Below are 9292 nucleotides of genomic sequence, written 5' to 3' on the forward strand. Positions count from 1 at the left end.
ATTATTATAGTAATTAACTTTATCATATTTTAGATTATAGCATATAGATAGATTTATATATATAGGTGACTTATACACATGAAGTGTAAAAAACACCATCACACCCAAATTCTCTTCTTGTTCCTGGTTACTATCCGAGAATAATCCAACACCATTTGATTATTGTCAAGCAACCTTCACCCTCTCCATAACTCTTATCATCTAATGAACATCATCGCCATCTTATAATATACTACTGCTACTATCCGACTTCGTGTTGATCACTGCTCGTTGAACACCCAAGAACTGCACCATCTTCGTTTTTTACTTATGCTTTTCGAGTACACCACAAACCGACCTACACCACCTTCGGCTAACACTTAAACCACCAAACTCACTTGCATCGTTTTATATCTCATTCTTTTTGATAGGATCCCGTCACCTATGATAACCACCATCACAGACCCACTTAATCACCACCAATTAACCAATCAACGAAACCCATTTATGTTTTATGTGCACTCACAAACCCATCATAAACAACCATTACTTTTCCTGCTTCAACCACCGTAGATTCACAATAGCCACATGCTTGTTATTTCTGTTTAGACAACCATCGAACTGCTGCTATCATCTGTTTGTTGCTACTGTGTAAGCCCTATTTGTTTCCTGTTTCTACTTCGAACGTGAACCAATACCCATCATGACTATTACCATCACCTCACCACCCACACGACACCATCCTCCACCGCCTACAACCATCGATCACCCAAACCACCTGTGTGGTTTATTTTTATTTTTTTTCTTTCTCTGTTTGCTTTTATCAAGCACCATTAAACCATCACCTCTCAATCCCTCTATCTTTTCTGTTTCCTTAGAAAACCACAACAAACCACCATCACCGCCATTTTTGCTACAGTTCTGGGTTTCATGTTAAATCACTGTTACGATTTCAATTTAGTAGAAAGACAATGATACATGAAGAGAAGCACGATAATGGTGATACGATATGAAAGAAGATGAGTGGAATATGGTGACAGGAAAAGATGATTACGTATAGGGTTATGAAAAATGATGATACTCTGGTGATACAATAACATTGATATGATACTGTTACAATGATAATGGATTAATTAATGATAATGATCATAAAGATGAAGAAACAGTAATAACGATTAGGGTTAGCAGAGCTTCGGACTGATTTATTTTAGTTCGCTGTTATATTTTTTTTCTTTCGTAATCAAACTCCAAGGAAGAGTCCAATCATCCTAAATATTAATTGACTGGGCTGCTATGTTTGGATTTGGGCCGAATTCCATTCGCTTTTTGTTGGGCCGAATCCCATTCGCTTTCTGTTGGGCCGAATCCATTTTCTTTTGTTGGGCCGAGATTCGGTTTAAAGGAATTAAGTGAAGAAGATAATTCAAAGAAGTAACTAGCAGTGGAGTGGTTAGGCATGTGTGTGGTTAACAAGAGGTCATGGGTTCGAACCCGGGTAGCGGCGTTTTATTTTAGGCACGCTTGTTTCTTAAGGTAGTAATATTATTATAGTGATGACCCAGAAATTTTCGACCAAATTTAAACTTTAATCTTTATATGTTTTCGGCACGATAAGCAAAATCTGTAATGTTGAGTCTCGAAAAGTTTGAAACTATATTCATGTAATCAATTACCCTTTGACTGTGCTCGACGATTCACGAACGTTTATGTGTATATAGATATGTATATATAATATATACTTATTAATTGAAAACGTTAACAAAGTACTAGATATATAATACTTTATATGAACGTATTTTGTTTCAATATAAGTTCATTATAGTTATCGACGAGATTAAAAGATAATATCATATGATTGAATTATCAGATACATGGAATTATGATTACGAGTCTCTGTTATGAGGTCCACTATGATTTAAGAAATCCGTTCTTTTTAACAAGATTCGGAAATTGGTAAAGTGATTACAAGTAAGAACAAATGTGTCAATTAACGAAAGTTAGACAAAAGTTAGTGGAGAATTGAATTTCATAATATTTGATTAATCTATTTTCAAATGTGCGGAAACGCTTTTCGACCCAATAGAATTTGATTACGAAAATGTTTGGTTTAAATAACATAATTTGAATATATAAATAAGATATCAATTATTAGAATTAAATATATAAATAACTCGCAACGTGTATTTAAAACGTGTTTATGAATATTGGAAATATATATAATTTTAAAATAAACGGTGATCCGAAAATGTGTGATATAAATTATAGACTTATTAGAAATATATTTAGGATCTAATTATTTAATTTTAATAACACATTCCTTATTTAAGATACATTATTATATTATTTATGTTTTCAACTGATTTAACATTTAACTGTAATTTGAATCAAAACTCAAATTAGTGATTGAATTATTATATTAGATTGATTAAGCTTACTGTGTTTGATTGATTTATATTCAATTATCGATCAACTTTAGGTACATGCTTTTTATCTGTTTGTGCACAATTATGGAATAATTTTTTTTTTTTACTTATTAAATCATTCATTGACCTTAACAAAAGTAGGATTCATGTGTAGTGCACGATGAATTCATAATGATAGATATATACTTATTTAAATACTAATCGTTTATATTATGTTCATGATAGTATGGTTACCATTACAACCAAAGTAAGTTCATGCATTAGCTTTCTTTTCTCTTCTCTTACTCTATTATAACACAATATCCATCTTAACCTCTTCTCTGCTACTTCTCTCTACTCCTCTCCTAGATGAACAACAATCTACATAATATTATCACTATCAACTTACAACTATGATGAACGACCACCACACAACCAACACAATCTCATCATTTGTTTTCTATTTCTATATTGGGTACATCATAGAACCAATACCACAAAGATTACCACTAGACCACCATCACAACCCCATCGTGAAGTGCTTACTGTTACTGTTTCTGTTGGGTTCGATATCCACCCCAAAAACAACAAACAACCGCCAACATCAACATGAATCACCACCCATTTTTGTCACTATCGATCGTTCTTGTACTTCTACTGTTCGAAGACTGTAGGATGCTATACCTACTACATGTACTCAAACAAACCCATCAATGGTTGGTCACCAAAACAATTATCACCAAATAAACCACCTTACCAAACCATCGATTACCTAATTTTTCTGTTTTCCTTTCATTGATCGAACATGGACCACCATTATATTCACGGTACATATATTTTTTTTCTTTCTGTTTTGGTTCACTAGATCATAATTGCTTCTTCATTCCTGACTTGTGAACCTTCGTGACCTGCAAACACTATCACGACTCACCACGACCGACTACCACCACAACCAGCACCTCACCACCCTTCTACTACTATCACCATCTTCACGACTTCATCACCACCACTCTGCTGTACGCCACCGTCAACATCTCTTAATACCACCATTAAGAACTGGACAACCAAAAACCCATCAACAACCCACCTTAACCGTATTTCTGTTTGGCTGCAACGAAACCAAAACCAACATGGGTTTTGTTATTTGTCTTACAAAGTAATATTGGTCAAATTGTCTCCTTTAATTTAACCGCTGTACTCCTCTCCTGATTATGTGGAATTTAAACTCGAAAAGAATGGAAAATAAAGATAGGATAATGAGTTGTAAAGGTAACCACTTTTTGGTTTCATTATTTTCTTCCTTCCATCGTCATTAAAAAAAATAATAAACAAAAGGGAGATGAATGTGATATCCATATACGGTGGCCGACAAATTCAATGATAGATAACCCCACTTTTTATTTTATTCGCATAATACATTTCGGTCACAAATCCCTGCTCGATATCCTACAACTGATAATGAATTGGACTCCTTTTGCTATTTGGGCCGAATTTCAGTTTCTGGTGGGCTGAAGTCCTACATTTTTCTGTTGGGCCAAGAGAAATAATGATGATGATGTATTAGTATGATGATGAGGTTAAGTGGTTATGATAATGATAAATGGTTATGTTTATGATGAACGTATGGTGATGATCGTGATATATGATGATGGAGATGACGATTATAAAGATGGTGATATTGACATTATGATAAGTGATGTTAGATGGTGATTGTGATAAAGAATATATGATAATAATAATTGATAAATGATACATGAAATGATAAAAAATATGTTTATGATTATGAGTAAGATAATAATTCAATGATCGTGATATTAATAATGAAATGGTTAAGAACGATTACGAAGGGAAGGAAGAACAAACCCGCCATATGTTACTGTGGACTGGGTCTTCAAATTGTTTAGTGTTGGGCCGTATTAGTTATTTGGGTCGTGACCCAATTATTTTTCTTGTTGGGCCGACCCCAAATTCTGGTTCCTGCTGGCTGTTACGACAAATATGAAGGAGTGATTAGAACATGAAGATGAATACGGAGATTAAGATAAAAGATATTAGAGTTATAGTTTAAACGGAAAAATGGACACATATGAATGGTTAAGGATGTTTGTGGGTGAGTGAGAGGTCACGAGTTCGAGCCCGGGCAGAGGTCTTTGGTTTTTAATTCCGATTCTTTAGGAGGTAGCATTTTCTCTTATTATTATTGTTTTTATTATTATGTTAATTATTTATAACATTAATGTTAGGATTATTATTACCATTAATATAATTAATATTATTAGTATCATTATCGTTATTATTAGTAAGATTGCTAAAAACGTTAAAATTATCATTTTATCAAAATTAACATTTTTAACATTAATACTAAAACTATCATTTTTATTAATATTTAACATTTCTATTATTATTATTATTATTGTCATTATTAATATTTATATCATTATTAATATTATTATCAATATTATTATTATTAGTATTAACATTACTTTTATTATTTCTTTTAATTACTAGTATTATCATTATTAATTTAGTATTATTATAATTATTATTTTAACAAACAAATAATATTTATATAAAAATATATTACAAGTATACTAATATTACATACTAAAATTTTTAATATATTAACTAATATATTTATTATATATATATATTGCTATAACATTAATTAAAATATATATTATATATATTGTAACATATTATAAGTGTTAATGTAATTATATATATAAAGATTTTAAACTTAATACATTATAAAATATAAGTAAACTTAGTTGATTAAATGTGGTATGTTTTAATAAATATATGAATAATATAGGTTCGTGAATCCGAGGTCAACCCTACACTTGTTAAATGACATCATATGTATTTTTACTACAAAATACAGTATGGTGAGTTTCATTTGCCTTTTTACCCTTTATATTTTTGGGCTGAGAATACATGCACAACTTTTATAACTGCTTTACGAAATAGACACAAGTAATCGAAACTACATTCTATGGTTGAATGATCGAAATTGAATATGCCCCTTTTAGCTTGGTAACCTAAGAATTAGGGAACAGACACCCTAATTGACGCGAATCCTAAAGATAGATCTATGGGCCCAACAAACCCCATCCGAGTTACGGATGCTTTAGTACTTCGATTTTATCATGTCCGATGTAGAGTCCCGGAATGATGGGGATATTCCATATGCATCCTTGTTAGTTCGGTTACCAGGTGTTCATCATATGAATGATTTTTATCACTATGCAAGATGCGAAAAGCCTGCTATGAGATGTTTAATTATGAGAAATGAAAATGAAAATCTTATGGTCTATTAAAATGATGGAAATGAATGATTATGATAAACTAATGAACTCACCAACCTTTTGGTTGACACTTTAAAGCATGTTTACTCTCAGGTTCGAAAGAAATCTTCCGCTGTGCATTAACTCATTTTAAGGATATTACTTGGAGTCATTCATGACATATTTCAAAAGATGTTGCATTCGAGTCGTTGAAGTTCATTAGAGATTATTATTAAGTAAATGATAGATTAGGTCATTTATAGTTGGATATATTATGAAATGGTATGCATACCGTCAACTTTCGATGAAATGAAAGTTTGTCTTTTAAAAACGAATGCAATGTTTGTAAAATGTATCATTTAGAGTTCAAGTACCTCGCGATGTAATCAACTATTGTGAATCGTTTATAATCGATATGGACTTCATCCGGATAGATTAGGACTGGGTACGTCAGTTGGTATCAGAGCGGTGGTCTTAGCGAACCAGGTCTGCATTAGTGTGTTTAACATGTAGTTGTTAGGATGCATTAGTGTGTCTGGACTTCGACTTAGTAGTTGTTAGGTTACATTGATGAGTCTGGACTTGAACCTGGTCTGCATGTCAAAAGTTTTGCTTATCATTTCTTGTCGAAAATTACCTGCTTACCATTCTTAGTCTAGACACATCTTACTACATTTACTGCATGAATAGTGTATAGACAAAATTCATATCTTAGCGTATCTGCTAATTCATATCTTAGCGTATCTGTTACTGTAAACTTTGCCTGATATATTCCGTAATTTCCTCCGTAATCTACGAAATCTTTTGTTCTATAGATATAGATATTCTATGTAATTAGAATAACGTCCGATAGCCGGAAATCATTTCATTTCTAAAAATCCTTTATTCAATCGTACGCAATGAAACTCACAACTAGTTCAAGTCCCTCGGATTCTGATATGGAGTCACCAGAATGAATCAATTTATCTGATGAGTTCGTAGTCGACTTAATCAATGGAGACGAGAAGAAGATGACCCTTTCCACTAACTGAATTCACCTCTTGGCGAAGAACCTGAAGCATTTACCGGCGAACCCATTCGAAACACCATTTCCACACTCATTTCCAGAGTATATCGCCACGATTATATTCTATCTAAAATTCTAAACCTTATTCACCCACTCGTTCCGACAGACAATCATCCCGGAGTAATCGAAGAAGTCAACGAGCTTCGTGCTCAAATAATGATTTTTGGAGGATATAGTGCAAAACGTACCAACTTCAGCAACATTACCGGCACCAACAGTAACACTAACAACCCAAGTTTCAACATCACACGCCTCAACATCGCAATCTATACCTCGAGCATAATATTCGTTCTACATCTTGTTCTACATCGGTTATCTTCATTCTACATGACGTTCTATATCATTGATCTTCGTTCGACATGATGATTATGTAATCTCTAATATTTTAGAGATTATGTACTCTAGTTCTAACCGTAAATCGAATGAGTTTAATATCATATTAACTCATTAAATCCATGATTACATCTGAAGAAAATATATATGTAAGTATATTTTCATAAAGATTGTAATTAAAAATCCTTTCATACAAACTGTTAATGATGAAAATATTTTAACGGGTAGGTAATACCCGAGAAATATTTAAGATTTCACATTAATAAATTACATTGTACATTCTTCAATTCAGATTCAGCAGTCATTAACAATACTGCTCAAATTCACACATATACGTATCCGTTCACTAAAGAACAACTATTTTCATCCAAGTTCAATTTCATATTCGGATTTTGACCGATCAGAATCCAAGTCAAGATTTGACAAGAGGCATAATGAAGAAAATAATGGACAAAATAAAATTGATTAGTAACCAATTAATTAACTACGTAAAACTTTAAAACTATATTAACCAAATCCTAGCTAACTGTTCCTAGCTAACTGTTCCTATATGACTATTTCCTTAAAATATACTAGTTTTGGTGGAACTATTGAACTATTGGACTATTGGACTACTATCATGGACAAAAAAAAAATTATTAAAAGAGTAGGAAATATAATTTACAACACATTTTGACTTAAAAGATCGTAAATAAATTACATCTACTACAGTTAAATATTTCCTCAAGTTTGCCACTTGATTTCATCTTAAACCTCGTTTGTATCTTGACGATTACAATCCGCGTTCAAACCCTTCATGGTCCTTGAAACCCCTCAATTAAGAAACAATCGAGAGGATGATCCAACCACACGTATATGTGTCAGATCTTTAGCATTATTATTACCGAAAATAACTTTTCAATCTCTTTCCAAATTAGCCAATTTTGTCACAGCTCCAGCAAGTCAACTTCGACTTTTCGTTTGAAACAGCCTTATCATAACTTTGATATATATGTGTGCTCTTTTATTATTACCGGGGAACCTTTTATATTTCACCATATTACCATCAGCGTTTAATCATCTAAAAACACAATTCTCCTGAAACCACCTCGGATTGATAACCGATGATTCAGATATCGTAGCATTAAATGCAGAGTAAACAGAAAAAAATTGTAGATGGTCTAAACGGCCAAAAGTTTGATGATAAAGAAAGGAGTGTTAAGAACGCTCGATAGAAAATTTGGTACTGAAAAACAGATTGAGCAAACCATGAAGGAGACCAAGGCCAAATACAAGGACCATACCATATATTCAAAGAAACCAGGTAATTCTGGATCCGGTGAAACCTTCAACGAATATCTAGCTCCGTACTCATGTTAAAATCTTGCGTAAAATCTTTCTTCATAAACCATCGAACTTAGAAATTCTAAAATATCATCATAAATATCTTCGATATTTCTGAGGATATTTTCATAAATATTCTCGTCCGAAATTATTTATCTCTTCGTGCTATCTATCTATATTACATCATAAAGGAAACTACTTTAGTTTCTAAATTTTTTTAAAATTCGAGTTTAAATTGTGAATGTTTTTGAAGTAGTTTTGGGAACTCAAGCATGAGTTAGTATAATATAATGAAACTTGATCAACGTAATTATATTACAGTAATTCATGCTGAGTTTCTAATGAAACGTGATGATTCACAGTACCATCATCACGTGCCATGTTACACGACTCTTACATTCTATCTAATCTCCAAACATATCAAGCATATATATTCTTGATAGTTCTATCTTTTTCCTTGAATTCTGATAATTTTCTAAATCAAGATCGTGCTATTACGATTTCTTTCTAAGAACATTAATTATGTTCATTTCAAACTTCATATCTACAAATTCTGGACCATTATTCGCTTGACTTGAGGACGGGAAGAGGAAACGAAAGAATGAAGCTCTGAAATAGAAATTGGAGTATAAATCGCAGTAAATAGGAGAGAGCATTAACTGTGGATGACAATGATTATATAAAACAGAAGCATAGACTTCGAAGAATAAGGAAAGATATAAATCCCAACAACGACACATAATTTACAAACCGTGTATATCAATATGTATTGCAACGTAAAGACACGGGAAAATTAATAACACTATAACCCCAAGATAATAGTAGAAGTAAATAAAATCCTCCGGTGGTAGATAAAAGAGGAGAATGACAGATATGAAGGTTAGAAGTATATCAAGGATCAAAAC

Source organism: Rutidosis leptorrhynchoides, chromosome 11 (genome assembly GCF_046630445.1).
Source record: "Rutidosis leptorrhynchoides isolate AG116_Rl617_1_P2 chromosome 11, CSIRO_AGI_Rlap_v1, whole genome shotgun sequence".
In the NCBI taxonomy this organism is placed as follows: Eukaryota; Viridiplantae; Streptophyta; class Magnoliopsida; order Asterales; family Asteraceae; genus Rutidosis; species Rutidosis leptorrhynchoides.